Source organism: Penaeus vannamei, chromosome 13 (genome assembly GCF_042767895.1).
Source record: "Penaeus vannamei isolate JL-2024 chromosome 13, ASM4276789v1, whole genome shotgun sequence".
In the NCBI taxonomy this organism is placed as follows: domain Eukaryota; kingdom Metazoa; phylum Arthropoda; class Malacostraca; order Decapoda; family Penaeidae; genus Penaeus; species Penaeus vannamei.
In genome coordinates this window covers 37,728,323-37,735,822 of record NC_091561.1, presented here as the reverse complement: position 1 = coordinate 37,735,822, position 7,500 = coordinate 37,728,323, and the positions used below count along the sequence as shown (strand labels likewise).

At 46.3% G+C, this 7,500-nt stretch overlaps 1 protein-coding gene across 2 annotated transcripts in view; it reads right to left on the bottom strand.

Annotated features, from left to right (window-relative positions):
- Atg1 (serine/threonine-protein kinase unc-51-like protein Atg1) overlaps positions 1–7,500 on the bottom strand; it is a 299,200-nt gene that overhangs the window by 166,748 nt on the left and 124,952 nt on the right. The window lies entirely within an intron of this gene.

Here is a 7,500-nt window from a genome sequence, read left to right as displayed (position 1 = left end):
GAGACGGAACACAAGGTCATCATCACCATCACCAACATCAGAAAGGAAACAAAAAGAAGACAAAAGACGACCACCACGAAGACCTAGCCAGGGACCCCCCCCCAACCAACCCCCACCCCCTAAAAGGTACCGTATGTGTATATGTGATCAATACCTCATATCGCGCCTCCAACACAGGGTCTCCTCGCCACCTCAGCCCAATGGTCCCAGACATAAGAAAACACTAGAGAACATTACAACGAGCAATAATAATAATAATAATAATAATAATAATAATAATAATAATAATAATAATAATAATAATAATAATAATAATAATAATAATAATGACAATGACAATGACAATGACAATGACAATGATAATGATAATGATAATGATAATGATAATGATAATGATAATGATAATAATAATAATAATAATAATAATAATAATAATAATAATAATAACAATAACATAATAACAATGATGAAAATAATAATAAAAATAATAATAATAATAAAATAATAATGCTGATGAAAAAAAATCATAGTAATAACATTAACAACAACAACAATAATAATGATAATAACAATAATGATAATAATAACAGCAACAACACACAAACAAACCAATGGAAAGAAAGAAAGAAAACCAACCAACCATAACAATGAAACCGTCCAAAAAAGGACATCACTTCACGCTAACAATTCATTCGTTTTCATCCGGGGCTTCGCTAACTACATCTGGCGGAGAGGGGGGGGATGAGAGCACGAGAGAGGGGGGAGGAGAAGGAATGACAGAAAAGGAGACAAGAGGAAAGGAGAGGAAAGGGACAGAAAGAGAGGAAAAGGGAGAGAGAGAAAAGATAGATAGAGAGAAGAGAAGAGAAGAGAAGAGAAGAGAAGAGAAGAGAAGAGAAGAGAAGAGAAGAGAAGAGAAGAGAAGAGAAGAGAAGATAAGAGAAGAGAAGATAAGAGAAGAGAAGAGAAGAGAAGAGAAGAGAAGAGAAGAGAAAAGAGAAAAGAAGAAAAGACAAAACATGAAAATACAAGGAAAGAGAAGAAGAAGAAGGAGGAGAGTGAGAGGCCCATAAACTGCCCGCCCATCCATCTGCGGCTAATGTGATTACGTACGCCCTCTTGTGTGGTACCTCTTTCTCTCTCTCTCTCTCTCCTCTCTCCTCTTTCTCTAGTTTACTGCTCGTTCTTTGTGTATCTTTCTCTTACCCTTGTCCCCTTGTGTGTGCCTATTTATCTCCTATCTTTTCCTTTTCTTGTTATTCTTGTTGTCTGCTGCGTCTCCTTGATTCCATACATCCTTGCCCTTTCTGCATTTATATCCTTCTATTCCTCCCTCCCTTCTACTTCTCTTCACTTCTCCTCTCCTCTCTTATCCCTCATTTTCATCTCTTTCTTCTCACTGATTTTTTTCTTCCCCTCCCTTATTCTCTAATCTTGCCCTATCCCCCTCCATTCTCTCACCCATGCACTAATACCAAACTCTTGGATACTACCCTTCCCCCTTCTCCTCCCTCCTCTCCCTCTTCCCTTTCCTTCTTTTCCTCTACCACTTCCCTATCATTCTATTTCCCCTCTCCTATCCTTTACCTCTCCCCTCCTCTCCTTCTTCCCCTTCCCTCCTCTTCCTCTTCCCTTCCTCTACCCCAACCCCTACCTTACCCCTCAACCCCTACCCTACCTCTACCTCAACATTTCCTTCCCCCTTTTATCTCTTTCCCATCCCATCCCCTCTACCCTCCCCTACTCTCTACCCCTCCCCTACCCTCTATCCATCCTCTACCCTCCCCCCTTTAATTTTTTTCCCTCCCTTACCCTCTACCCCTCCCTCTTCAACTCCATCCCCCCCTCTCCTACACCCTACCCCTCCCTTACCCTCTTAGCCCTCCCTTACCCTCCCAGTGTATTCAAAACGCCCAAATCCCCCACCAGCGGCCAGGCATTGCACGCGGACACACAATACCTTCCCTCACACTGCACACTCATATTCGAGGCGGCGAGGGGAGAGGCTGTGAGGGAGGATGGGGGGGGGGGGGGAAGGGTGACGAAGGGAAGGATCTGGAGAGGGGAATAGAGGGTGATTTCGAGAGGGGCAAAAAGGGGGAAAGAGAGAGAGACAGAGAGTGAGGGAGAGAGAAAGGAGATAATGGCTGATGAGATGGAAGGAGATAGAAATGAGGGGATGGGGAGGATGGGGAGGATAAAAGGGCGTGGCTATTGGAAAGATGATGATCGAACGCGTGAGGGGAAAATAAAGAAAACACAAGAAACGGCGGGTGAATGATTGTGGGGGGGAGAGCAAGGTGGTGGGGTGGGGAGGGGAGAGTTAAAAAAAATATACAATAATAATAATAATAATAATAATAATAAATTAGGAAGTTGATAAAGAAACCACGACAAATGGCACAACACAAAATCGTACAGGAAAAATAAGAAAAGAAAACCACACATAGTCCCCAGAAAAGACAAAAGTCTCATCTACAAGCAACAAGTAAAAACTCCGAAGATGGTGAATGGCCAGGACGGACATTAAGGATAACGAGTGATGTTGATGGTGATAATGATAGTGAAGGGGATAGCTGTGGTGATAGTGATGGTGATAGTGATTTTGATGGTGATAATGATAGCGAAATTGATAGATATGGCGATACTATCGGTGACAGAAATAGTGGCAGTGATTTTGATGGTGATAATGATAGTGAAGGTGACAGATACTGACAGATACTGATGGTGACATAGATGGTGGCAGTGATCCTGATGAGAATAATGATAGCGAAAGTGAAAGATATATCGCCAGTGATGGTGACATACAGCAGTGACGGTTGTGGAGATAGGATTAGTGATGGTGATAGTGATGATGATAGCGACGGTGATGGTGAGGGATAAAAATGAACCACGCGAGTCAACAGGTTCAGACAGTGGCAACGGATAACGGAAATGAAAGGAGGGCGAAGGGAAAGCAACCAATATGACATTACATGATAAATTGTGTATGCAGAAGGGGGAAGGGGAAGATGGTAAATAATAAAATATCTTTATATACATACATACATATTTTTCATTTACCTTTTATAAAAATCGGAATATATATATGGGTGAGACAGACTGAGGGAAAGGAAGAGGGAGAGGAAGAGGAAGAGAGAGAGGGAGAGAGAGAGGGAGAGGGAGAGAGAGAGGGAGAGGGAGAGGGAGAGAGGAGGGAGAGAGAAGAGAAATGAGAGAATGAGAGAATGAGAGAGAGAGAGAGAGAGAGAGAGAGAGAGAGAGAGAGAGAGAGAGAGAGAGAGAGAGAGAGAGAGAGAGAGAGAGAGAGAGAGAGAGAGGGAGAGAGAGAGAGAGAGAGAGAGAGAGAGAGAGAGAGAGAGAGAGAGAGAGAGAGAGAGAGAGAGAGAGAGAGAGAGAAGTGAGAGAGAGAGTGAGAGAGAGAGAGTGAGAGAGAGAGTGAGAGAGAGTGAGAGAGAGAGAGAGAGAGAGAGAGAGAGAGAGAGAGAGTGAGAGAGAGAGAGGGAGAGAGAGAGAAAGAGAGAGAGAGAGAGAGAAAGAGAGAAAGAGAGAAAGAGAGAAAGAGAGAGAGAAAGAAAGAAAGAGAGAAAGAGAGAGAGAAATACCAAACCAATACCAGTTACCAAGAGAGACAGAGATACAACAAAATAATACGAGTTACCAGCAAAGAGGATAAAAAACACAAACCCATCTAGAAAATAACGAGACAACGCACTAACTAAATTTCACCCTTTCCACTTAATAGAAAACGAAGCGCCACCGACAACAGAAAACGAGTGCTATAACTCTGCCCCGAGAGAAGTGAGAGAAAAAAAGAAAAGGAAAAAAATGGAAGAGAAAAAAAAAACACGGGAGACTAAAAACATGAAAATTTTGCACAGAGCTAAAAAAGGGGAAAGAGGAAAGTGGAAGGGAGAGGGGAAAGGGGAAGAGGAAAGGGAATGGAAAGGGGAGGAACTTTGTAACAGAAGGAAGAGGAGGAGAGGGACAGAAAAGGGGTAAGGGGGAATGAGAAAGGGAAAGACAGAAGAGGAAGACAAGATACACAAGGATGGTCAGGGAAGGACTGGAGATAGATGGGAGGGAAGAGGAGGGAGGGAATGGAGAGAGAGACAGGGAAGAAGACAAAGGGGTTCGGGATGGGGATAGGAAGGGGAAGGGAGGGAATGAGAAGAAGGGGTCCGAGAAGGGGAGGGAATGAGACGATGGGGTCCGGGATGGTGAGGGGAGGGGAGAGAAGAGGAGGGAAGGAGACGAAGGGGTCCGGGATGGTGAGGGGAGGCGAGGGGAGGGGAGGGGAAGGAGAGAACATAAAGGTGCTTATGTAATGCAACTCTGGGAGATAACCAGAGCTCGAACGGAGGCTGCTAAAGCTCCTCAACGACGGGGGATGATGCTAAGGATCGGTGAGGTGTGACCAGCGAGAAACAGCGGTGGGTCTGTGGGGTGCGCTCGCTCGCTCTCTCTATTTCTTTATTTCTTTCTCTTCCTCCTTCTCTCTCTCTCTCCATTTCCCTATCTCTCTCTCTATTTCCCTATCTCTCTCTGATTCTCTCTCTCTCTCTCTCTCTCTCTCTATTTCTCACTCTCTCTCTATTTCTCTTTCTCTCTCTTTATTTCTGCTTCCATATTTCTCTTTCTCTATTTCTCTCTTTAATACGTGTGCGGGGGCGTACATTGGCGCATGCCCGCGCATCTGATATTGCACGCAAAGCGAAGATCCTGCAGGACTGACCACAGCGGCGCGGCGGCAGGGAGAGGCCTTCAGCTACCCTTATATAACTGGAGAGGTCATTCACAGACCCCGAACAGCTGGCGTGGTCTCTGAAGATGGTCAGGCGAAAAAAAGCCTCTCTCTTGGCCCCCTTTGCCCAATCCTCTCCCTAGCTGCTCCTACTTGCCCCTTCCCCTTGCCCATTTTTCATAGTTCCTCCTACTTACCCCTTCCCCTTGCCTTCTTTCATGGCTCCTACTTGCCCCTTTCCCTTGCCCCTTTTTCATAGCTCCTCCCACTTGCCCCTTTTTCATGGCTCCTCCCACTTGCCCCTTCCCCTTGCTTTCTTTCATGGCTCCTCCCACTTGCCCCTTCCCCTTGTTTTCTTTCATGGCTCCTCCCACTTGCCCCTTCCCTTTGCCCTTTTCCATACCTCCTCCCACTTGCCCCTTACCTTTGCCCTTTTTCATAGCTCCTCCCACTTGCCCCTTACCTTTGCCCTTTTTCATAGCTCCTCCCACTTGCCCCTTACCTTTGCCCTTTTTCATAGCTCCTCCCACTTGCCCCATCCCTTTGCCCCTTTCCATAGCTCCTCCCACTTGCCCCATCCCTTTGCCCCCTTCCATAGCTCCTCCCACTTGCCCCTTCCTCTAGATCCTCGCCTAAGCCACCTACCCCTGCCTCTTTCCCCAGCTCCTCCTCCTAGCTCCTCCTCCGAGTCTGTCTGTAGCGGTAGCATTAGTCATCAAGAAAAATCTAGAAAAGCAATTCTAGCCGATAAAAACAGACGGAGAGAAAAAAAATAAAGAAAGAAAGATAAAAGAACATAAAACAACATGAATTAAAAAAAAAACGGAACTAAAGCAAACAGGAAACACAACAACATCAAGGAAGGAAGTGACCAAATAAGCCAGCGAAGCGAGGAGTTTTCTTAGGCCAGAGGGACGGGGGGGGGGGAGGGGAAGGGAGGGGGTAGGAGTAGGAGGGAGGCAATGCAACACAGCAACACGGGCGGCGACGAAGACCCTTTCACATGCAAATGCGGCCTCGACAGCGGCATCCTCGGGCCCGCATCCACACGACCCCATGATCCGATAGACGGCAATAGACGGATAAGAGAAGGGTATGATGGAGAGAGTGTGATAGCGCTTGATAAGAGTGGTGGACGAATGCGTTAATAGGCACTGACAACGAACGAGAATTGTCACCAAAACGCAAAACCAAAAGTCAATTGCCTCTTCTTCGGTCTTTCTCTTGTTCCCGATTGCCCCGTCTCAAGTCTTTCTATTCTCTCTCCCTCATTTATTTATAAAAACAGGGGGAGGGAGGAAGGGAGGAAGGGATGAAAGGAAGGAGGAAGGAGGAAGGGGTGAAGAGATGAACGGGGGAGAAAGGGATGAAGAGATGAAGGGGTAGATGGAGAGAGAAAGAGAGGAAGGGATGGAGGGAGGGAAAAAGATAGTAAGGGATGAAGGGAGGGAGTAAAGGAAAGAGAGGGATCGAGGGTAAGTGAGTGAGTGAGTGAGTAAGTGAGTGAGTGAGTAAGTGAGTGAGCGAGTGAATGAATGAATAAATGAGCGCGTGCGTGCATCTGCATGTGCATCTGCGTGAGTCCATATGAGAGTGTGTATGAGAGTACGAACGTGCGCGCGCGTGCGTACACCGACATCCGACGTACCTTCATTGTTTCTCGAGGGAAGCGGACGCAACCGCTCTCCGCTCTCCCAATTCCCGCCGCATTGAGCTTTCCTCGCGATCTCAGCTTTAGGAAAATAATCCGTGTGTGTGTGTGTGTGTGTGTGTGTGAACGTACATATGTGCGTTTCTACGTGTCTGCGTGTGGCCGGAGAGGATTAGATGCTTTGTTATTTCCCGCTGATTCATTGTTTCGCGGAGGAGGAGGAGCCAGCGGCCGCTTTCACCGAAATTAACTTGCTCTTTCTTCCCCGTTCGTATTTGGGGAAGAAAGGGGAAAAAAGTAGCTCTCAGTACCTCCTGTCCGCTCGTATTTGGGGAAGAAAGGGGGGAAAAAGTAGCTCTCAGTAATCCCTATCCGTTCGTATTTGGGGAAGAAAGGGGAAAAAAGAGTAGCTCTCAGTAACTACTATCCACTCGTATTTCGGGAAGAAAAGGGGAAAATAGTAGCTCTCAGTACCTCCTGTTCGCTCGTATTTTGGGGAGAAAGGGGAAAAAAGAGTACCTCCTATCTGCTCGAATTTGGGGAAAAAATGGAAAAAGCACAGTACCTCCTATACGCTCGTATTTTGGAAAAAAGGGGAGAAAAGAGTACCTCCCAGTACCTCCTGACACTTTACACTTTACCTCTCCCGTGTATGACCTTCCTACACCCATTGATATTACCACTTACAAAGGCGCTCATCATCTTAAGTGTAACACCACCTTTAGCACATCCCCCTTACCACTTTACAAAAGCACACGCCCCTCTTTTTACGTCTATCGCCTTCCACTCGCAGAATCTCGACCCTTAATTCCAGGAGGGAGAGAGGGGGAGAAGGAGAAGGAGAGGAGGAGGGAAGAAGGAGAGAGAGAGAGAGAAGAGAGAGAGAGAGAGAGAGAGAGAGAGAGAGAGAGAGAGAGAGAGAGAGAGAGAGAGAGAGAGAGAGAGAGAGAGAGAGAGAGAGAGAGAGAGAGAGAGAGAAAGGAAAAGAAGAAAAGGAAAAAAAAAGAAAAGAAAGAAAAAAAACATACGCCTTGTAAACACCGCAACTTGTATTCCCAAGGACCTGCCCGGTTTGTTCGGTAAACGTGGCGGTCTCTAGGCAGGT